Source organism: Nyctereutes procyonoides, unplaced genomic scaffold (assembly GCF_905146905.1).
Source record: "Nyctereutes procyonoides isolate TBG_1078 unplaced genomic scaffold, NYPRO_anot_genome, whole genome shotgun sequence".
In the NCBI taxonomy this organism is placed as follows: Eukaryota; Metazoa; Chordata; class Mammalia; order Carnivora; family Canidae; genus Nyctereutes; species Nyctereutes procyonoides.
Window position 1 is genome coordinate 15,840,488 of NW_026575036.1, and position 14,632 is coordinate 15,855,119.

A 14,632-nucleotide genomic window follows, 5' to 3' on the forward strand; every position below is an offset into this window, starting at 1 on the left:
TGGGATCAAGCCCCGGTCAGGATCCACGTTCAGTGTGGAGTCTGCTTGTCCCTCTTCCTTTGCTTCTGCTTCTCTCCCCATGGGCGTGCATACTCTCTCTCTTTCTCAAATAAAATCTTAGAAAAATTAAAATTTTTTTGGTAACTGTTTTGTAGGACATTTTCAAATGGCGCTAAGTTCCTAGCTTAGAAGTAGTTATTAAGATGTTTATACCTAACCACTAAATAAATGATCCTTTTAGGGGTTTCTGTTGGCCTGGAGTCCCATGACAGGCTAAGGGTGCCATAATTCAAAAGAGTTTGGGAATAAAACATCATACTAAGAAAAAGAGAAAGGCCAAATAAGGGTGAATGAAGCCAGGTACATTCAGTAGCGAAAAGAGGTTGAACAGTCCTCACAAGGTTATTTGATCACTTAGCCACACACTGGCTACTAGAGCAGATTCTACGTGGTGTTGCTGCCTGCCCAGGATATGGAGAAGATAAACGACCGGGCCTCTCTGCTTCCAATGCTTTTTCACCTTGAGAACCTTTCTGGGGATTGTTGGCTCTTTGTCATGTGCCCTACAGCTTACATTTGGAGGCCCTGTTATCAGATTCTGGGCAGTCAGCTGGAGGTGCTGTCATTGTGGACAATGTCAGAATGCCTAGAGGTGACCGTGGCGCTGAAGAGGACACTATTGTTTACGTGCCTTTCTTGGATCTGCCATTGTATTTTCTTTGTCACTTGTTCCTATAGAATCAATTCTCTAGAAATTGTGAGTCATGTTCTTTTTAGATTTTTTTTTTATTGTGTCTTGCTACTTAGTAGATCCAAGAACACAGTAGAGTGAACATTGAAAAATATGTGTAGTAGGAATATTATTTTTAGAAAATAATCATTTTTGACATTAGGAATTTCAGAAAACAGAGGAACGGAAAATAGCATCAATATTTCTTCCTCACGGGATCCCTGGGTGGCGCAGCGGTTTGGCGCCTGCCTTTGGCCCAGGGCGCGATCCTGGAGACCCAGGATCGAATCCCACATCGGGCTCCCGGTGCATGGAGCCTGCTTCTCCCTCTGCCTATGTCTCTGCCTCTCTCTCTCTCTCTCTCTCTCTCTCTCTCTCTCTCTCTGTGTGTGTGTGTAACTATCATAAATAAATAAAAATTTAAAAAAATATTTCTTCCTCACAACTGCTTTATGATTTGGAGGTAGGTATGCCTAAGAATCTTTTCTTTTTTATGTAGTTGTTCATAGTGAGTATTCAGGTATGTATGTACTTTCCCCTTTACTTCCAGGAGCTAGTATAGCAATAATTTTTTTCCCCTTTACTTTCCCCTTACTTTTTTTTTTTTTTTTTAGTTCCAGGAGCTAGCAAAGCAATAATGACTTAGACCCAAATGAGGTTCAAATCTTACAGTGAGACATAGGACACAGAGCTGAATTTCTAAATCTCTGTTTGCACACCTAAAAAAATGAGAATGGTAACATCTACTTTATAGTCCCTGTGAAGTTTAAGTAAAATATTTGTGAAGTGTTTATTACAATGTCTGGCACATACTAAGGGCTCAGTAAATAGTATGTTGTTATTAATATACCATCAACATTTTCCTTATGCCACATCATTTTTGTGACCCTATTTTTAATAATTTCATGATATTCTATCAAGTTGCACACATTCTTTTTTTTTTAAATGTTTTTTTAATTTTTTTTATTTATTTATGATAGAGAGAGAGAGGCAGAGACACAGGCAGAGGGAGAAGCAGGCTCCATGCACCGGGAGCCCAACGTGGGATTTGATCCCGGGTCTCCAGGATCGCGCCCCGGGCCAAAGACAGGCGCCAAACCGCTGCGCCACCCAGGGATCCCTCAAGTTGCACACATTCTTATGTAATCATTCATCTATTATTTTTTTAAAGATTTTATTTATTTATTCATGAGAGACACAGAGAGAGAGAGAGAGACCTATGCAGAGAGAGAGGCAGGCTCCATGCAGGGAGCCCTATGTGGGACTCAATCCTCGTACTCCAGGATCACACCCCAGGCCAAAGGCAGGTGCCCAACTGCTGAGCCACCCAGGCATCCCTCATTCATCTATTATTAGATTCTTAGGTTGTCTCTAAACTTGCACTAGAAGAAAGAATTCTGCAGCAAGAGGTTACTCATTGCAGATTTAGTTAAGTGCTCACTATACACAAGGACCTTTGCTTGGCATTGGGAGCACAGGGTCCAGAGTTGTAGTCCCTGGCCTTGAGGGGGTTCACAGTCTGGTGGGGATCAGGGGGGAGATAACTGGCCTGTGGTAAACACCATCACAGTCCCCGTTACTGAGAAAGTACAGAGAAGAGGACAAAGTGTCAGATTGCCTGGAGAGCTTGGAGAAGGCAGGAGAGGTTTGTAGAAAAGGAGTTAAGTGAGTTAATGGGATGGGACCCAGGTTATTAAGAGCTTTTTAAGCCATCACACAGAATTAGTGCAATGGGAATGTCAGTTTTGAGAAGAGAATTGGCATTATCCTTTTAGGTTTTATAGCCTGTAGGGGATAAGATGGAAGCAGAGTTTAATTAGGAAGTTATTAAGGAGACCAAGAAGTGGCCAGATTGGAAGAAATAGCTCATGACAGGAGCTGTCAGGTTGGTTGTGAAGGTTTCGGAGAAGACTTGGAGGTGGTCTCTTGGGCATTAGATTGAATGATTGCCAACAATGGAGTTGCCATTTCCAAAAACAAGGAATGATGCAGGGGGAGCAGGTTTGGGGAGAAAATCCAAAGTTGAGTTTTGGGGGCTTATGTTTGAGATATTTATTAAACACCCAGGCAGAGATGTTCAATAGATAATTAGATGTAGGAATTTGGAATTCAATGAGAAAGAGGTTTTTCTGGATATAGGAGGTATCAGTATATTATATATATAGCATGTTTTACAAACTTGGTATAGTTTTGTTTTTGTTTTTGTTTTTTTTTGAAGATTTTATTTATTTATTCATGAGAGACATAGAGAGGCAGAGACACAGGCAGAGGGAGAAGCAGGCCCCATGCAGGGAGCCCGATGTGGGACTCGATCCAGGGTCTCCAGGAACACGCCCTGGACTGAAGGCAGTGCTAAATACGCTGAGTCACCCAGGCTGCCCCAAACTTGGTATAGTTTTTTTACCCATTGTTACTCCTCTCATATAGAATTTTCTTTGGTATTTTCACCTTTTAAAAATCCAAATAAACTTCAGAGTCACTTTGTTAAATTTATTTTCTAAGGTATGTTGGAAATTTTACTACAAACTATATGATAATTTTGGAAGACTTGGCATCTTTAAAATAGATCTTTGTATTCAGTAACATATTACATGTCTTCATTGCATTTTCTTTTAACCCTTCTGGTAAGAGTTCATTTTTTTCCCCCAAATAGTTCACACACAGTTCCTGATACTATTCCCGAGAATTGTATACTTTTCATTGCCCTTGTTAGTAATTCCTCTTTCATTGGTATTCTGATAGTTTTTGCCCTTATAAAGGAATTATATTGATATCTTTGGCTATCTCACTGAGCTTCTGGTACTACAAATAATATCCTAATTGATATCCCTGATTTTTTTTTTCCCAGAGAACATCATATCATCTGCAAATTATTTTTGTCTTTTTCCTTTCAATACTTGTCTCATTTATGTTCTTGCCAGGAAAAGAACTCTTAAATTTAAGATAAGAGGTAACTGTGGAGGCAATTAATACCTGCTTCTAGTCCTAGCTTACAAGTTTTGCTTTGTTTTCACCTTAGGCTTATCCTAATTATTTCTTTGCTCTTTTAAAAATTTATTTCTGATGGATTTTTTGGAGTGTCTGGAGTTTATCTGTTTTAGATTTTTGTATTACTTCTAATAGTTGGTTATGGTGCAAAATAGTATTTGGTTTTCAGCCTTTTTTGCTTCTTCAAGGACTTACTCTGATTCCTTGAGCAACATGGGTTGAGGGAAAGCTGTTTTCCTGCTGAATCAGCATTTAAGTTTCATGATTGCAGAAACAAACCTATAGAGAGTATGTAACAGAGATTTCAATCCCATAATTGGGTAGGGCTCTAATGAAAAATTTAAATTCGGTATCCCTCCCCTAGCCTCAAAATCCATAAACACAGTAAAAATGAATGTGTATGTTATTTTTAAATGATTATATACACATTCATAAAATGGTTGGTTTTGAAAACTTAATTTCAAACTAAAGCAGTTTTGCAAATTTAAAAGTTATATTTGAAAAAAAAATAAAAGTTATATTTGTCAAAAAGAATCTTTCTAAATACAAAGCCAGGTTCACTTCTTATGCGGATTGCAAATCATTTTCTGATTTGCAAGTGCAGCTTAGATTTCTAGGATGCTTTATTGTGAATTTTCAAGTTAACTTTCAAGTTTTATTTTCCATTTGTCAAGTTAAGCCTCTTGTGACCTTTCTTCCTGAATGAGCAGTGGACACTATCTGAAATGTAAGGACTTTGAACCACCAAGGGTAGATTCGTTGAAAAGCTTTTAATTGGCTTGCATTGCCTTGTTTAAATAGCCAAACACCTGCTAGGCAAGCCCTTGCGCATGTGAGTGGCTATATGTTGCTTCCTTTAGGATTTGCAAGGCTGGAGCACAAAGACTGTGATTGTTACCCAATAAGCTGTAGTCACACACTTCTACCAATCGCCTTAGGAGGGCTGGTTACCATGGAATCCACCATCTGTTCACTCCCCGCTGGAATGTGATTATCCTTGCTGGGCTGGGAACTGGGAAGCGTGTGCTGTGTGAAATTATCTGCAATGGACTGGGTTAATGGGAAGCTAGATTTGGCTCGCTGGAAGAACAAATGAAGGGAGTTTTGCTTAAACCATTTGTGACTTCTAATCAAGAGGAAAACATTCAGCCTCTATAAGGTAAGTAACCCTAGTACTGTGTACCCAGTTTGTACTACATTTGGTGTGGGGCACTATCTCCATGTGGTCCAAGGAAAGGGAGCTATAAGCTCTTCTGGAACAAATCTCCAGCATTACACACGTCTGTTGTATTGAATTTAAGCAGCTCAGTTATGCCTGTACAATTACATGTTGGCAGAAAAATAAAAAGAATTATTTTTCAATTATTTTAATTTTTTTGTGCCTGTGAAATTGTGTTCTGACCTCTGAAAGTGGCAAAGAGACAATCATTTTTAATGGTTTCTAAGAGTGAGTTATACCGATAGTCTTTGAAATACGCCCATGGCCACAACGTGTTCTCATGCCTGTTCGTCCAATAAGAAAATGTCTCAGGTCAGGGACATTTGTAGGTTATGATTTAATTAACAATTATTCTAGCCCACACGGCTGACCTACCATTACTGGCTCATGTTTTGAAATGCGATGCTTATACAGTTTTATTTTGCAATGCTTTTGCACAAGTTTCAAGGGCCCTGAGCATGTGGAAACAATGTGACGGGGCTCTAACGGCAGGCCTGCAGGCACGGTGATAAGGGCAGGGGCAGAGCTAGGGAGACCGGTTTCTTTTTCAAGGGCTTCCTTTGTTTTTCTGGTTCAACAGCCCCTTAAAATGTGTGGTGCATATTGTAAGCAGTCGAAGGAGATTTTGGTGCTAACAAATGGATGACTGACATTTTTCTGTGTGGCTAAGAGGTTGGTAGCTCAAACAAGGGACTACTATGTCCTTTGTAAAGCAGCATTGTATCCCCTTCCCCAAAACAGTGCCCTAAAATATAAAAGTGAAAAACAAAAAGAGTGCTGTCTATACTCTAGATACTCCTTTTGTGTTTTTCTATCATTTAGACCATAGTACCAGGGCTCTGTGAGTCTGGCTAGGTCTGCCATTTTTATTTGATATAGGAAGGGTTGCAAAGAAAAGCTTTGCTTCTGCAGCTTGAGTCCTAATTGTGCTGTTTTGCTGTCATCTTAGACATTCATGTCAGTAGGTCATTGGCTTCCTGGAGAGCTAGAAAAGGTCATTGCTAATAGGCCACACCTGGCTTAATTTTCTTTTCTTTTCTTTTTTTTTTTTTTAAATGATAGTATAAAATTAGATAACCTTGTGTTGGTCAAGGACTTACGGTCTACTTCAAGAACAGGATTTTGGGCCTGACTGCTAGTTGTGGGTTCTTGGTATTAATTGTAGTTTACTTTAAAATTCTTACCTGCTTTTACATTTACTGGCCTAAATACATCATTATTATTTGAAGTGTTTTTACTATGAAGAAACATACTGGCTCCAAAAAACATCTTTTTCAATAATAATAGATGTCTGTCTGCTTGAAATTTTCCTTAGCATCTGTAAAAAAATTCTAGGACAATCTTGTATTATTGGGATGAAATTTTCACCTATAAAAACACAAGCAATGTAAGTTTGGGGAGGAAAAGAAATAATTTAAGAGTATCTCTATTTAGAGTGTTCATGTTGCTTTAGTTGCCTTGTATCTTAACCTGAACAAGCCTTTGAGTAAATGAGTGTGAAATGTGTGAGCATCCATGTGCCTGGGGTGTGGCTACTTCAGCAGTTGAGGAAGGTTGCATATAGCTGTATACTTCTCAAGTTCTCTAGTGTTTGTGAACTTCTTTACTATTTTTATTGTTACTAAATTAAAGTTAGAAGATTGTGTTTTCTTTAGAGTAGGTATTCATGTTAGAATTTCTCAGCATTTTGTGGATATGGACAAACACTTAGTCATTCATTTTCACTTGTAAGCATATTTATTAATATCATCCCTGACTCAGTTTTCGGAGTAATAAATAGTAAAGCCACAAGAATTGTTCGAATGTGGTGAAAAACCTCTTCTGTCAACCACTGACCAGAAGCTAAGGGCTGCTCTTTCAGAAATGAGTAAAGAGGACTGAAAAGCTGGCATACTCTTGGAGCACTTGAGATCCCTGCCAGCATACCTGAGGGACAGGAGTGCATGGTCCGAGAACGTGAGTTCACCTGAGGGCATGTGGTTTTTGGACCTGGTGGTTCTTATGGCAGGTGGTCAGGCATTTGCTTCCATTCACAAACATTGTCAGGAGTGAGACTCTCCATCATGTCCATGATCCTGTAGTAACGAGTTCAGACGGTACTCTGTTCTTGGGTCTGCTGCCAAGCGTTACTTTTTGGTTCGCACCGTCTTTACCTGCAAGGGTGGGGAGATGCCTAGATTTCCATGATTTCTCAGGCTTCTTCCAACTTTTCAAACTGATGGCACAGTATTTTTCAGTCCTTCAGTACAGCTAAAGATTTTACTAAGTGCCAAGTTTATAATGTTAACCCTTATTCAGAGTTCTTTCTTATAAAAGTATTACGTAGATGATGAATTGGAAACTCTGAATAAATTGCTTGTACTGATTCAAACCCATAACAGTCTGAGTAGACAGCAAAATCAGTTCACCACTAGTTCAGGGCAGGCAAGTCTTTCTGTTGCTTCCTTTGACACATGATGCTGGGCTACTGCCTGACTTGACTTACATTCAGACAGGTAAGGTGCAGAGCTAATAAGTAGCACTTAAATACTTAGATTTTTTTTCTTCCTATATTTTATTGCCACATTCTTTCTAACTTTTTATTTATTTATTTACTTATTCATGAGAGACGTAGAGGGAGAAGCAGGCTCTTCCCAGGGAGCCCAATGCAGGACTCAATCTTTGGACCCAGGATCATGCCCCGAGCTGAAGACAGATGTTCAACCACTGAACCACCCAGACGTCTCTCTCTCTCTCTCTCTCTCTCTCTTTCTTTTTAAAGATTTATTTATTTGTTTGTTTGTTTGTTTATTTATTTATTTATTTATTTATTTATTTATTTATTTATTTATGATAGACAGAGAGAGAGAGAGGCAGAGACACAGGCAGAGGGAGAAGCAGGCTCCACGCCGGGAGCCTGACGTGGGACTCGATCCCAGGACTCCAGGATCGCGCCCTGGGCCAAAGGCAGGCGCCAAACCACTGAGCCACCCAGGGATCCCCGATGTCCCTCTTTCTAACTTCTAAACTAAGTCTGTCTCTTTGCTTTTGGAGTACAGATTTTAAATCCATTTTTTGTGGTTTATTCTTTTGGGCTGTGTGGCCCATTTGGCCCTTGAGCTGTCAGAGATGATGGAACACTAGGGATGTGGAGAAGAAACTGCGGATGCTATTGTTGCTGATGCTGTATTCGCATGTCCTTGGTGTTGAAGTTGTTTGCATGTTACATGACATTTAAAAATAGATATGCTAAAAGTTGCCTTCTTTTCCCCATCCAACAATTCCATATTGCTGTGGTTTCAAGAAATGCTTAGAATGAATTGATTTTATGCACCAGTAAAATTTTCTATTTGTGTTAAATATAGAACTACAGGATGGGAAACCTTTAAAGTGTGTAGGAGAATGATGCAAGTTCACCCAAAAGCTAGGACTCAAATGTGCATTTGGCAGGATGTTTCCCTGTATGAGTGTGCCATAGTTTTGATTATCAGCGGCTTTTTCTTCTAAGATGCTTCCTCTTCTATGTTTGTAACTGCTTCTATGCTTCTGTAGAATAATAAGGCAAACTTGGTATAAATTCAATGAACGGGTCTATGGAAGCAACAGCACATTCTTGGAATAGTTTTGTGTAACATGCACATCTTCTCATTCAGTTGCCACCACTTCAGGTGTAGGAGTGGCTAGATGGAGTTGTGGTGAGGGTGTCTAGCAATACCTTACTCTTAGAAAAGTTTCATATTTTACAAATAACCCCCACTCTGAGGCTAATTGTTCTTTTGTAACAAATGTGTTCAGTTGCTGACTTCCCTGTAAGGAGTTGTTTTCTTTCCTTCCTTCCTTTGCTTCCTCCTTCTCTGCTTAAATCCTGTGTTCTTTTTCCTTTTTTCTTTCTTTCTTTTTTTTTCTTACCAATTTTGTGGTCCTGAATTCAGATTAATAAAATCATGAGACAAGGTGTGTTTTCATAAGGCAAATAGATGGAATCTACTGGATTTTTTTTTAAAAGATTTATTTATTCACGAGAGATACAGAGAGAGGCAGAGACATAGGCAGAGGGAGAAGCAGGCTCCCTAAGGGGAGCCTGATACGGGACTCAATCCCGGGACCCCAGGATCACGCCCTGAGTCAAAGGCAAATGCTCAACCCTGAGTCAAAGGCAGGTGCCCCTAATGGATTTTTTAAATCTCTATTATACTTGGCTAGATGTTTATTTTCACATATTGTCACCTATTTTGAAGATCTGTCAGGATAATCTTGTTTTACAGCTCTCATTTTACAGAGAAGAATCTGAGACCCATAAAGATTAAGCAGCGTATCCAAGGTCACAAAATTTGAGTTGCAGAAACAGCTAATTTTGAATATTCCGTAATGAATGCAAAGATACAAGATAAAGTCAACTGACTTCCTACCTTGTTAGCCTTATGAGGAGCAGAACATTGGAGTGCCACCCTAAAGTCTCACAGATGTGATTTTCGGTATGCCTAGAGGAGGAGCAGCTTTGAAAGATGGTTCCTCAATAACCAAGGTGATAAACAGTTTTTTAAAAAGTTTAGGCATTTTTAGAAAAGATTTATTTATTATTTTAGAGACAGAGAGAACATGGGGGAGGGGCAGAGGGAGAGAATCACTGGGCTTGATCTCACTACCTGGAGATCATGACCAGAGCGGAAACCAAGAAGCAGATGCTTAACTGACTGAGCCACTCAGGTGCCCCAGAATTGTAGGCATTTAAATGAGAATTGTAATTTTCAAGCCAACTAGATGTTTTTGTTTTTTAGTTTGCATATTTTCTTCCTTGCAGAAGTAAAATGATGATCAGAATGTTTCTTGGTGATTGTAGAGCCCAGAGCAGGTGGGGTGGAACCATGGGGAAGGACAGCTGAAGGACAAATATAGTTCCACTTGACGGCACATTTGTCATCTGGCTAGTATATTTCTGATGTGGGCTAATGCATCCTCTTTGAACATTGGTGGGGACATACAACCTGGCCTCCCTTTTCTCAGCTTCCCACCATGCCACCCTCCTGCTTATTGAGACCTTCTTTTGGTACGTTACTGTCATCAGTGTTAACCTACCATTCACTTATCAAATATTTATTGAGCATTTACTCTCTGCTGGGCAGTATTGTGGAAGAGGGGCCACAGAACACAAGGGGCAAGGACTTCAGTGAAGAGTATATAGTAGAAGGGGAAGACAGATAATACACCAATGAACAGTGTTAATTTCAAATAGTGGCAAGTATGTGAAGAAAAAACCATGATGTGTTGAGGGATTTTAGGGCAACAAACTTCAGACTGGTTAATCAGGAAACTCTTATCTGGAGTAGTTTCATAAAGCTGAGACACAAGTGATAAGAAGCCAGCATGATCCAGTGGAGTTAGCAGGGTGGGGCAATGGTGTTATCCCCACTTCACTCAGAAGGAAATCGAGGAAAGCCTATTAGGATCATACCATCTTCAGTATCCATATTACTGAATATATGCTCTTTTTCAAAGCCAGAGTTTAATGGGCCAGCATGGGAAGGCAGTCAGTACAGTAGTTTACAGCACAAGCAGTCTAGATTTAATTCCATCTCTCGTACAGGCTACCTGGAAGTCTCTAGCCAAATTACTTAACCTCTCTGAACCTGTTTCCCCATTTGTTGGAACTTATAGGGTTATTATAGATATCAAAGGAGGTAGTATTCAAAAGCCTATTTAGTGCTAGAGATGTTGGTATCTTGGGGGCATCAGTGATAATCTCATAGTGAAATATTTCCTCTGTTTCACTGTTTGGCAGTGAAAGCCTGGAAGTTCTATTATCCTTCTCTCTATAGGGTAAATTTTTCTTTGATTTCTCCCATCATTCCCACCCCTCGCATTCATTCATTCATCTCTCACATTCATTTATTCAACAAACAATTTTGTTGTTTTAAAAACTATATTGAGGTATGATTGACACACAGAAAACCATACATATTTAACATATACGACCTGATGAGGTTTGGAGATAAGTATACACTTGTGAAATCATCACCACAATCTATGCCATAAACCTATCCATCATCTCCAGAACACTTTTTGCGTGTTCATCTGCCTTTGCCAGATTCTGGTTGAAGAACATGATTAGACATGCCCAGTTAACAATCTGTTAACAGATCAGTGTGCATTCAGTGTGCTCGGTGATTTGAGGAGGTGCAGGGGACAGAGGAGTAGGTAATTGTGACCATACAGGTGAAGTAAGCTGGGAATTCTAGTCTGAGGCAGCAAAAGCAGGGAGGCATGAGAGGCCTGGCAAGTGCCAGGAGCTGAGTGCAGAACTTCAGTGCTGGTATGATTGGGATTTGAGAGTGGAGATCTTAGCTTGCATAGAAGTTTTTACTGTATCCTGTAAAGAATGAGGAACTTTTGAATAGTTTTTAATATTCTGAGAATAGATCTTCAGTTCTGTAGTCTAGAAAGGTAAGTGGCTGCTTAAATAATGGAACCACTGGAAAGAATAATATCCAAATTCTTCTTTTGCATCTTTATCTTCTTCTTCTTCACCATCATCTTCATCCACAGCAGGCAGAATTTTTCTTCTCTTATCACCACCACCACCACAATACAGTTGTTCTACCTTACTCTTGATGTTTAGATTCTTATTATTATTTAGATACTTATTAGCACATAAGTAAAATTTGCATAGAACAACAACAACAAAAAATCCTTAAGAATTTCCTTAGGAAGGCATTGCTTTGGAGATCAACTCTTTCATTGAGTTTAACCTAGTATGTGTGGCTTTTTTTTGTTGTTGTTGTTTGTTTTTGTTTCCAGGGTTGGAAGAGAGATTGCCACTGCTTTACTTCCGGGCATGGGATGAAATAATTACTTTGCTTGCATTTAAGGGTCATTCTGCATGAAATGTGGGGAAACAGCAGGTTTTGATCTCTATCTCATGCCTATGAACAGGGCACATGAGCATTGAGGTCAAGTTGTCTAAATACAACTCAAGCTATAGCATCTGTGTTGGTGCTGCTCGTTCGTGTACAGCTGTTTTCTATACCTGCAAAGCACATGAGTTCAAGCAAGTTTAAATGCACTTATAGTACAATTACTGTTATTGCATTAGTTACCAACTTTTAGTGTTTTCTCTGTCAAACAATTCAAAGTGTATTTATCCTCATTGAACAAATATAACTTGCTATGAGATATATACTATTTTCAAATTTACTAATAATTAAATGGTAAACTGGTATTAAAACTTCCATTCATTCTGATTTAAATTCTATATTCATTCTCAGCTTTTATGCTCAATGTTCTTTCATTAGAAAACTATTGTATTAACATAGGCAAAAAGCAAAAAAAACCCTCCCAAAACTGGGAAACTGCAGTAGCTAAGGGAATAGAAAAGTAAGATTACAAAGAGATGAGGAGAAAATTAATGAGTTTTATTGTCTTTAAGAATCCCATAGGTAGTTAGTAATTGTCAAAGAACATGAAAAGTTATTTGAAGAGAGAATTAATGAGTTTTACTGTCTTTAAGGAGCCTGTAGGTAGTTAGTAATTGTCAAAGAACATGAAAAGTTATTTCAAAAAGGAAGAAACACAAATTACTCATACATGAGAATAAAGTTTTATATAACTAGCTATCAATGAAATATACAAAATAAATATTCCTTTATTACACTGGCAAAAATTTTCTGAATGGGTATATTTTAGACTGGCACCCTTGCTTGCTTCGGAGGTCAGTGAAAATTTATATAATTTTTTGGAAAGCAATTCAGTAATATGTATTATCTTAATTAGAGAATATTTTGTTGTAAGGGAAAGAATACCCTATAACTTAAGGGAAAGTTACATTCTGGAGCCAAGGACAGTACACTCATCCAGGCCTCACAGGAGCCTGGAGCTAAGACAGTTACATTCTCTCTCCCTCAGATGGGCCTTTTCTGCCTTTCCGTGTGGATGGTGGAAAACAAGGTCACCTCAAATCTCATTCACACCACTTTCTAGTCCCAGTGCCCAGCAGAAACAAAGTACAACTACTGATGCCTTGGAGAGAGATTCTGATGGTGAAGCATTGGTCAGTCATCACATCAGATGTGGCCATGGAACACAGAGGTCATTTGACTTATCTGCCAACTCAGAAGGTCCTGTGAAGCAGAAACTCTTTGAAAGGGGAGTAAAGCAAGCAAATATGAGAACACCTGGTACATGTATCATTAGCACTAAAAATGTTCGTGTCTTTTGATCCCACAGTCTGAATTTTAGAAATCTACCAGTAGTAAGTTACCTAGTGATCCAGTGAATGATTTATCACATCACATCAGATGCTCCATTGGAATGGAGAGAAACAGGAAACTACAGATATGTTCTGTAGGGAGATGGCTACATGAATTATGGCTTAGTCATGAGATTATGTGTTATACAAATATTAAAGAATTTTTCCAAAAAAATATAGAAAAATGCTCACAATGAAATGAAATATGCATACATGTTGTTTACACTGTACTAAGTTACATTTTATATATAATACACAGAAAAATGCTAGAGGGAATTAATGCCAAATACCAGTAACTACTAGATTTTATTGATTTTTACTTACTAATTTTTGAAAGATTATTTATTTATTTATTCATGAGAGGCACAGAGAGAAGCAGAGACATAGGCAGAGGGAGAAGCAGGCTTCCTGCAAGGAACCCAATGTGGGACTTGATCCTGGGCCCCGGGATCACGCCCTGAGCTGAAGGCAGACGCTCAATGGCTGAGCCACCCAGGTGTCCTGACTACTAGATTTTAGAATCACTTTTGTTATTTACAACTTGTCTGTAGATTTTATTTTCTTATTTTTTTATAAGATTTTATTTTTAAGTAATCTCTACACCCAGGGTGGGATTCAGATTCCCAACCGCAAGATCAAGAGTTGCATGCTCTACCTACTTAGCCAGCCAGGCACCTCTTGTATGTCGATTTTAAATGATTGACAATTGCCTTACAGTAATCTTAAATTTAAAAACATAATATAAAATGACTCATTAAAATCTGGTAGAGAATATAAACCTATCTTATGTAAAGCAATAGTAAGTGACATAACGTAGTATGTGTTTTTGTGCTATGGATTGTGTAATAAAAACTTAAGAATGGATTTCCTAATAATTAGACTCTTTGTGAGTGGCATGGTGTTTTCAAGAGCTATTTTCCTATCACTGATGATACTCAAATAGAAATCAGACAAGCACTTAGAAAAATTATGGAGATTCATCTGTCACATACAAACAGATGGCATCTAAAGTCCTTTTTAACCCCAATGTTCTGTTAGAGAAACAGGTTTACTATGGAGTGATTATTAAAAAAAATAAAAAATAAATTAAAAAAAAGGGTATATAATTCGATGTTAGGGGAAGATACACAAGGGTAAGTAGCTTTTGTGAAAGTGATGTGAAATTCTTATATCGGAGATGTCACAATCTATAGGACTAAGCAGGAGGCAGTGAATTTTAAAATTGTCAGGCGTTGAAGGATGTGATGGTCGGGGATTGGATTATGTGATGGAAGTCATTTTAAGGTCTGCTAATGATTGATGCTAAGGCAAGTTTTAGATTTGTCCATTTATGGATAAAGGATAGTAACGTAATTGGCTTGCCAAATGGGAGAAACATTTCCCTTGTTCATCTTCTAGTGACATGAGTGAAATTATACAAAACTTAAATTGAACAAGAGCAGAGTCAAGCTAGTCTGCTTGTTGGTGGGTTTAA

The 14,632-nt window shown here is 38.6% G+C and overlaps 1 protein-coding gene across 5 annotated transcripts in view; it reads left to right on the forward strand.

The window, feature by feature from the left end:
- The window catches only part of FGD4 (FYVE, RhoGEF and PH domain containing 4), a 208,047-nt gene that overhangs the window by 81,974 nt on the left and 111,441 nt on the right, over positions 1-14,632 (forward strand). The window contains exon 1 of one of the 5 annotated variants that reach the window (XM_055318859.1): positions 4,812-4,877. The exons of the other annotated variants lie outside the window; for them this stretch is intronic. The gene's annotated coding sequence lies outside the window, so the exon portion shown is untranslated. Of the gene's footprint in view, positions 1-4,811; positions 4,878-14,632 lie in introns of those variants that run through there. 5 annotated transcript variants of the gene reach the window in all.